The sequence below is a fragment of the Oncorhynchus tshawytscha genome, linkage group LG16, assembly GCF_018296145.1.
Source record: "Oncorhynchus tshawytscha isolate Ot180627B linkage group LG16, Otsh_v2.0, whole genome shotgun sequence".
Classification (NCBI taxonomy): Eukaryota; Metazoa; Chordata; class Actinopteri; order Salmoniformes; family Salmonidae; genus Oncorhynchus; species Oncorhynchus tshawytscha.
The window spans coordinates 64,460,247-64,469,692 of record NC_056444.1 but is presented as its reverse complement, the minus strand read 5'-3'; the positions used below and the strand labels follow the sequence as shown (position 1 = coordinate 64,469,692).

At 41.2% G+C, this 9,446-nt stretch overlaps 1 protein-coding gene across 2 annotated transcripts in view; it reads left to right on the top strand.

Annotated features, from left to right (window-relative positions):
• Positions 1-287: 287 nt before the first annotated feature.
• Positions 288-9,446, top strand: part of LOC112215208 (plexin-A1-like) — a 273,811-nt gene continuing 264,652 nt past the window's right edge. For both annotated transcript variants that reach the window (XM_042299484.1, XM_042299483.1), the window contains exon 1: positions 288-524. The gene's annotated coding sequence lies outside the window, so the exon portion shown is untranslated. The remainder of the gene's footprint in view (positions 525-9,446) is intronic.

Sequence of the window (9,446 nt, the reverse complement as noted above, 5' to 3'; positions counted from 1 at the left end):
CGCAATCCTCAATGATAACTCTCTGCTCCTTTATTCAATAAAAAATCCTGCATCTTATGGAAATTATCGTTCCTCTTGTGCCTACCTTTACCTCCCGTGGCCGTGAGACAACGTATGGCGACCATTAGACACTAATAGGCTACATTAGACTATTATGTTGGAATAGTTTAACATCATGAAAAAATGATCTTCAATCAATCAGTGTTTGTAAAGAATTCTGACAGACGACGTTGCCCTATAACAGAGCTTTCGAATCCAGTGGTCACTACCGTGCCTAACGCTGCCACCTACATGCGGTAGGCGGCGACGCGACCAAGCAGACAGCGGCCGCGCGCATTCCTGCGGCTCAGAACGAGGCTGACTTTCTATCCGGAGCTCACCGCATACCGCTCCATTCATGCTGTGAGAAGCTCAAGACTCGGAACTCGGAGCTTTGGACGAGTATCGTGACAGCCGTGGAAATGTCTGCAAGTTTAAGATTTTAATCATGCTGAGGAAAACAAACCCCAAGATCACAATTATCCGTAAGTAGAGCAAAACTTTTCTGCAACAACTTGATTTACATTGCGGTTATTACAGTGTAATTTGTAGCGTAGTTTGTGGCTCCATTGAGTGACATTCCTTCTCTCTCCCCCAATGCTCTCCCCCGATGTTTCTATTCGTCGTGTCGTTGTATCAGTATAATTCGGATAGGCAAACGAGGACTGAACGAGGATGAATGCGGATCTGGGGGATCGTTTTAGTTCAAGTATCTGTGATCTCTCAGTTTATTCAGGTTTGGGCACACCGCATTCTTTGCCAAAATGATTTAACGACATATTTGATATCATTGGCAAGTTGGTGAAGTCGACCAGTTACATTGTACTTGCCGAATGCATACAAGTAGCCTATCAAGCAGCCGTGTGTAGGCTTCATAGCTGGGGCGTTATCTCACATGCTTAATGCATTCAGGTTAATAAAATAGGAGCTCAACGAAATAAATGTTCAACTCCATAACTTGCACAGATAGAGCTTGAGGTTTGCCACCGTATCATTGCCTGGAGAAAAATGAAAAATAAAATGGCAATTTATTGAAGTCATTTTCAAAGCTTTGACGGGTGTATCCCATCTCATCAACATGCGCTGACACTTTAATGTCATCTTATGAAGTTTTGACACTGAATTCGTAGGTGACGGCTGTTTGGGCGATGCTGGATGTAGGTTAGCCTGTGCAATTCATTTAGATGCCGAAAAAAATGGATAAAAGTGTTGGCCTATGACTATGCTGGAACGTGTTGATAAGAGGCTCGAAAATAACATCCACTTTAGACTCTCCGTCCAGGCTAATGCTTGATGGGAATGTAATTGGATGTTATTGCTGAACGCATATTAGTGTTCAGACATCAGTGTGCCTATGAGATTCTTCTTGAAATGTGAGTCCTTGTATTTCCTAATTTATTTGGGAATTAACCATGGTGTTAGCGTTCCGTTTTTAGCTGTTATCAGTGGGCTATGTAGGAGGCTATGTAGCCTCTACTGGCTCTCATTCACTATTTTGAACCTTATTCCAAGTAGATAGAATAGTCTATTGATATGCTGTCGCATTTTTAGGATTCCCTATCGCAGTGTGTTTGGGTTTGTAGCCTACATGCATGCGGTGCTGACCGTGGGTGTGCACCCAGAATCTCTATTGATGTTCTTCCCACTCCCACAGCATATGCACATGTGGTAGGTTTATATCGCCTAATGTGTAAATAAATAGGCTACTATATGTAATTAAATTTTTATTAGGATTGTATAGCCTACTGGTAGGTTATGTGATAAAGGGGATGCAAATGTGTTTTTAGGCTATGCATAACCAAACAGTCACTCTTCTTATTATGGGAGCCTTATTGGAGTACTCCATACACTACCGCCCAAGTTTTGTTTAGCCTGCACTGTGGAATAGATAGCATGTTTATTGGTAGGCCTTACTCATAAATAGCACAATGTGGATGCCAGGCTATAATAAGCCATCACTGGATGTTACAACCTTTATAGGCTATTCCTCCTCAATTTTCAATATTTACAATAATTTTGATTTAATTTGTACAGACATCTGTTAGATGTCAGCGCATTCATCTTGCTGAAAAAGTGAGCGATATCGGGTGGATATACAGTGCATTCGGAAAGTTTTCAGACCTCTTGACTTTTTCCATATTTTGTTACATTACAACCTTCTTCTAAAATCATTTCTTAATTTTTATTCCTCACACAATACCCCATTTATTAAAAAAAAAAATATATATATAATTGTATTATTTGTAAAAAAAATATTTTTAACCTTTATTTAACTAGGCAAGTCAGTTTTAAGAACAAATTGAATAATGAGTGAAAACAGTTAAGTTTTATTTTATTTTTTACAAATGTATTAAAAATAAAAAACAGAAATACATTTTTTACATAAGTATTCAGACCCTTTGCTATGAGACTCGAAATTGAGATCAGGTGCATCCTGTTTCCATTGATCATCATTGAGATGTTTCTACAACTTGATTGGAGTCCACCTGTGGTAAATTCAATTGATTGGACATGATTTGGAAAGGCACACACCTGTCTATATAAGGTCTCAGTTGACAGTGCATGTCAGAGCAAAAACCAAGCAATGAGGTAGAAGGAATTGTCCGTAGAGCTCCGAGACAGGATTGTGTCGAGGCACAGATCTGGGGAAGGGTACCAAAACATTTCTGCAGGATTGAAGGTCCCCAAGAATACAGTGGCCTCCATCATTCTTAAATGGAATAAGTTTGGATCCACCAAGACTCTTCCTAGAGCTGAATGTAATACATAGGCTACAGTAGCCTACAATCTGCACATTTTTACAGTTGAAGTCGGAAGTTTACATACACTTAGGTTGGAGTCATTAAAACTAGTTTTTCAACCATTCTACAAATTTCTTGTTAACAAACTATAGTTTTGGCAAGTCGGTTAGGGCATCTACTTTGTGCATGACACAAGTAATTTTTCCAACAATTGTTTACAGGCAGATTTCTTCACTGGTAATTCACTGTATCACAATTCCAGTGGGTCAGAAGTTTACATACACTGAGTTGACTGTTCCTTTAAACAGCTTGGACAATTCCAGAAAATTATGTCATGGCTTTAGAAGCTTCTGATAGGCTAATTGGCATCATTGGAGTCAATTGGAGGTGTACATGTGGATGTATTTCAAGGCCTACCTTCAAATTCAGTGCCCCTTTGCTTGGCATCATGGGAAAATCAAAAGAAATCAGCCAAGACCTCCGAAAGATTATTGTAGACCTCCACAAGTCTGGTTCATCCTTGGGAGCAATTTCCAAACGCCTGAAGGTACCACGTTCATCTGTACAGACAATAGTACGTAAGTATAAACACCATGGGACCACGCAGCCGTCATACTGCTCAGAAAGGAGACGCGTTCTGTCTCCTAGAGATGAACATACTTTGGTGCGAAAAGTGCAAATCAATCCCAGAACAACAGCAAAGGATCTTGTGAAGATGCTGGAGGGAACAGGTACAAAAGTATCTATATCCACAGTAAAATGAGTCCTATATCGACATAACCTGAAAGGCCGCTAAGCAAGGAAGAAGCCACTGCTCCAAAACCGCCATTTAAAAAAAAAGCCAGACTACGGTTTGCAACTGCACATGGGGACAAAGATCATACTTTTTGTCCTCTGGTCTGATGAAACAAAAATAGAACTGTTTGGCCATAATAACCATCGTTATGTTTGGAGGAAAAAGGGGGGGGGGGCTTACAAGCCAAGAACACCATCCCAACCATAAAGCACGGGGGTGGCAGCATCATGTTGTGGAGGTGCTTTGCTGCAGGAGGGACTGGTGCACTTCACAAAATCCGATGATATCATGAGGAGGGAAAATTCTGTGGATATATTGATGCAACATCTCACGCAAACCTACAAACATCAGTCAGCTCTGAAGTTAAAGCCAACTTATTGTTGGCTACCCGAAACGTTTGACAAATTCTTAAAAATGAAGTGGTGATCCTAACTGACCTAAGACAGGGAATTTTTATTAGGATTAAATGTCAGGAATTGTGAAAAACAGAGTTTAAATGTATTTGGCTAAGATGTATGTAAACTTCCGACTTCAACTGTATATATATGTTTTTTTTATTTTTTTTTAGGAAAACTGCTCATGTCCTGCAATTTAAAAAATGTATCCACAGGGCAGAGAGAAAAGTGTGCAGTTTTATTGATACTCTGCATTCTGAAAGTATTCAGACCTCTTGACTTTTCCACATTTTGTTACGTTACAGCCTTGTTCTAAAATCAATCTGCACACAATTCCCCATAATGAAGCGAAAACAGTTTTCACATTTAAAAAAAAAAACTATTTATTGTGAAAACCAAACCATGAGGTCGAAGGAATTGTTCATAGAGCTCTGAGACAGGATTGTGTTGAGGCACAGATCTGGGGAAGGGTACCAAAAATGTCGGCAGCATTGAAGGGCCGCAAAAACACAATGGCATCCATCATTCTTAAAGGGAAGAAGTTTGTAACTCCCAAGACTCTTCCTAGAGCTGGCCGCCCGGCCAAACTGAGCAATCGGGGGAGAAGGGCCTTGGTCAGGGAGGTGACCAAGAACCCGGTGGTCACTCTGACAGAGCTCCATAGTTCCTCTGTGGAGAGGGGAGAACCTTCCAGAAGGACAACCATCTCTACAGCACTCCACCAATCAGGTCTTTATGGTAGAGTGGCCAGACGGAAGCCACTCCTCAGAAAAAGGCAGATGACAACCCACTTGGAGTTTGCCAAAAGGCACCTAAAGGACTCTCAGACCATGAGAAACAAGATTCTCTGGTCTGATGAAACCAAGATTGAACTAATTTGGCCTGAACACCTGGCCAATACCATCCCTACGGTGAAGCATGATGGTGGCAGCATCATGCTATAGGGATGTTTCGCTACAAATACCTAGGTATCTGGTTAGACTGTAAACTCTCCTTCCAGACTCACATTAAGCATCTCCAATCCAAAATTAAATCTACAATCAGCTTCCTATTTCACAACAAAGCATCCTTCACACATGCTGCCAAACATACCCTAGTAAAACTGACTATCCTACCGATCCTTGACTTCGGCGATGTCATTTACAAAATAGCCTCCAGCACTCTACTCAGCAAATTGGATGCAGTCTGTCACAGTGCCATCCGTTTTGTCACCAAAGCCACATATACTACCCACCACTGCGACCTGTATGCTCCCGTTTGCTGGCCCTCGCTTCATATCCATCGCCAAACCCACTGGCTCCAGGTCATCTATAAGTCGTTGCTAGGTAAAGCCCTGCCTTATCTCAGCACACTGGTCACCACACCATAGCAGCATCCACCCGCAGCACGCTCTCCAGCAGGTATATTTCACTGGTCACCCCCAAAGCCAATTCCTTGTTTGGCCTCCTTTCCTTCTAGTTCTCTGCTGCCAATGACTGGAACGAATTGCAAAAATCACTGAAGCTGGAGACTCATATGAGCTCACAGATCACTGCACCTGTACATAGACAATCTGTAAATAGCCCATCCAACTACCTCATCACCATATTGTTATTTATTTTATTTATTTTTGTTCCTTTGCACCCCAGTACCGCTACTTGCACGCTCATGTTTATTCCATGTGTAACTCTGTGTTGTTGTTTGTTGTCGCACTGCTTTGCTTTATCTTGGCCAGGTCGCAGTTGTAAATGAGAACTTGTTCTCAACTAGCCTACCTGGTTAAATAAGGTGAAATAAAAAAACATTGAAAAAAATGTTTTTCAGTGGCATGGACTGGGAGACTAGTCAGCTTGAGATGATCTACAGTTTATTATTTAAACATTTTTTAAATCTGTTTTTGCTCTGTCATTATGGGTATTGTTTGTAAATTGATTGAGGGAAAAAAACAGTGAAGGGGTCTATATACTTTCCAAATGCACTGTAATTTCACGCTATTCTTAATATTTTGTCATTAGGCTGTGAGAAAATGTTTCTGTTTTAAAGCAAATTTCCTGCAATTCTAAACAGTTTGCCATGGCCTGTGACACAACATGGACTCAGGGGTGGACGTAACATAGTAAACATAAATCTGAGACTCTCTGACTCGTATGATACAGTATGTTATAAATTCCAAAATGTTAGCTAGGTGGCTAATGCTAATGTTAGCTAGGTGGCTAACGTTATCTATGTTAGGGGTTAGGGGTGAAGATTAGGGTTAAGGTTAGAAATTAAGTTAGGGGAAGGGTTAGCTAACATGCTAACTATTTGTGAAATAGTTAAAAAGTAGTAAGTTGTCCGTGATGAGATTAAAAAATGCAACCATTGGTTTACTAGACGTTCACGTTATAGAAGTGTTCATGCAAATTTATTCAACATAAAATACATAAATATCTCATTTACTTAAGTATTCACACCCCTGAGTCAATCCATTTTAGAATCACCTTTGGCAGTCATAACATCTGTGATTCTTTCTAGGTAAGTCTCTAAGAGCTTTGCCCACCTGGATTGTACAATATTTGCACATTATTCTTTACAAAATTATTCTAGCTCTGTTACATTGCTTGTTGATCATTGCTAGACAGCCATTTTCAAGTAGATTTACGTCAAAACTGTAACTATGCCCTTTCAGGTTATTGTCCTGCTGAAATGTGAATTTGTCTCCCAGTGTCTGTTGGAAGGCACACGGAATCAGGTTTTCCTCTAGGATTCTTCAGGTGCTTAGCTCTATTCCATTTCTTTTTATCCTAAAAAAACTCCCTAGTCCTTGCTGACAAGCACACCCATAACATGATGCAGCCACCACCATGCTTGAAAATATGAAGAGTGGTACTCAGTGATTTGTTGTGTTGGATTTGCCCCAAACATAATGCTTTGTATTCAGGACATAACGTTCATTGCTTTGCTACATTTTTTGCAGTTTTACTTTAGTGCCTTATTGCAAACAGGATGCATATTTTGGAATATTTGTATTATCTACAGGCTTCCTTCTTTTCACTCTGCCATTTAGGTTAGTATAGTGGTGTAACTACAATGTTGTTGATCCATCCTCAGTTTTCTCTTATCACAGCCATTAAACTCTGTAACTGTTTTAAAGTCACCATTGGCCTCTTGGTGAAATCCCTGAGTGGTTTCCTTCCTCTCCGGCAACTGAGTTAGGAAGGACCCCTGTATCTGTGTGTGACTGGGTGTATTGATACACCATCCAAAGTGTAATTAATAACTTCACCATATTCAAACGGATATTCAATGTCTGCTTTTTTATTTGTACCCTTCTACCAACAGGTACTCTCCTTTGTGTGGCTTTGAAAAACCTCCCTCGTCTTTGTGGTTGAATCTGTGTTTGAAATTCACTGCTCGACTGAGGGACCTTATAGACAATTGCATTTGTGGGGTACAGGGAGGAGGTAGTCATTCAAAAATCATGTTAAACACTATTATTGCACACAGAGTGAGTCCATGCAACTTTTTTTTGTCTTCGTTACGTGAGGAATCACTCAATGTCATTGTTAATCAATTACTGTTGATTCATTGAAATAGTTATTTTCACCTAGCCTGTTTGAAATGTTTTGTTAAGATATAGAATTAATCTCAATAATAACAAACTATTCTTTGGTTATTTTTGTCCCCTTTTTTCACTATCCTCTCTTTCAAGGCTGGTCTGTCAGGGATAGTGGAGCTTTTAAGTCTGAAATGTTTTGAAGCTGGCTTTGCTGTAAAAGGGCACCTAAATCAAAGGGACAGAGATTGAAATAGGTTCTCTTTCAAAATGTTCAGGGGGAAAATGACAGGTGCAGAAAATGGAGGAGACCGAAGTGTCCAATGTGTTCTGATCAAACTCACAGTATTCTGTTTAGAAAACAGGCTCTAACTCAGTGATTAGTATTCAGTTTTATTTTTGCCACAGCAAGTATGCCGTTTGTTTTCTCAAATTCAATTTGAATATTTAGTGGATGGCCTGCAAGGTTTTGTCAGGAATAAACACAATTTTATTAGCACTTATTCCTCAAAGCTCCTTTCTCTACAAAACATGTGTTTTGATTGTTGTCCATACAGGGCATGTGGCTCAAAGAGGACCGGTCCATTCCATGTTATTGGAGTAGTAAACCACTGTCAGTCTCCCTGCTACAGCACCCTGGCAGATCCCTTGTCCCTTGCCTGGCTACCCACCCACATCTCTCCGGCCAACTGACGTTTCTTTTCCACAAGTCTACATTTGCCTCCCTCCCCGACAATTTCTAGAACTCTAACACATTGTGACCCTTCTGATTGGTCCCAGAAACCGATAGGTTGGGCCTACATGTTGTCAACTTTGATACTCTGATTGGTTAGATTTGTTAGAGACCATCCAATCACTTATTCATTTGTTTTTGACAATGCCCCTCATTTTGTTGTCACACAACCCAATTCAACGTCTATTCCACATTGGTTGAATGTAATTTCATTGAAATGACGTGGAAACAACGGTGATTCAACCAGTGTGTGCCCAGTGGGAAATTCTTCAAGGATGGCAGTAGGTAGCTATCGATAGAACAGCAGAAAGAAATTCAGGGTGAGTCGTCAGGCAACATCTCCCATCATCCTTCACAAGTCATATCATATTATAGCCCTGGGCCATGGCCAAATCAGTTTTTTTCCTCACATAGTTTTGAGACACATCTCCTATCCTGATCCGCTGTTTTCCTTGGCTAGCAGAAAAGAGGAGAGGTGAGGGGAGGGGAGGAGGGGAGAGGGGAGGAGAGGAAGGGAGAGGGGAGGAGAGGAAGGGCTTTCCTGGGATGACGAGTCTGATGGTGACTACGACAGTGACAGTGTGGGCAGGAGCCTGGGAACATCTTAGTCAGCATGCATAACACTCCTCCTGATTAGGACACTGGCTTGCCCACCTCATTTTGTTGAGTGCTTAGTCAAAGGCAAAAGTGTCTGTGTGTGTGTGGTGCGTGTGTGTGTGTGTGTGTATGAGCACACATACCTCTAAGTGGAAGTTATTATTACACTACTCCAATAATAAAAAGGCTGTTCCAATGACCTTGGAGTGGTTTGATAACATAGTGCTAGCCTAGCCCTATCATGACTCAGTGTTCTTATCTGGACTAGTAATCTAACACACTCTGCTGTTGGCTCTGTATAGCAGCTCAGAGACGGGTCTGGACTGGGTACCGAGGCCTCAAGGCCAGTATGCCCCCCTGTCTAGCTCAGATGCTTCGAACCTCCTAGTGGGAAGGAGCTTTGCACCTTAAAAGACCCTCTCCCCCTACCCCCACCGCTGCTACCCTAGGACCCTTCTCTGTTTCAATATCAGCATATCTCTCAGCCTTATCAGTCCGTAGATCCAGGCTAACACACACACACTACCATCTGCTGCCTGCTATCTCCTATCATTAGCTTTTGCTGTTGTGGCATTCTGTGAGAGGAGGCTGTAGAAATGCATGGAGATGAATTCACTCAACACATTTCCTG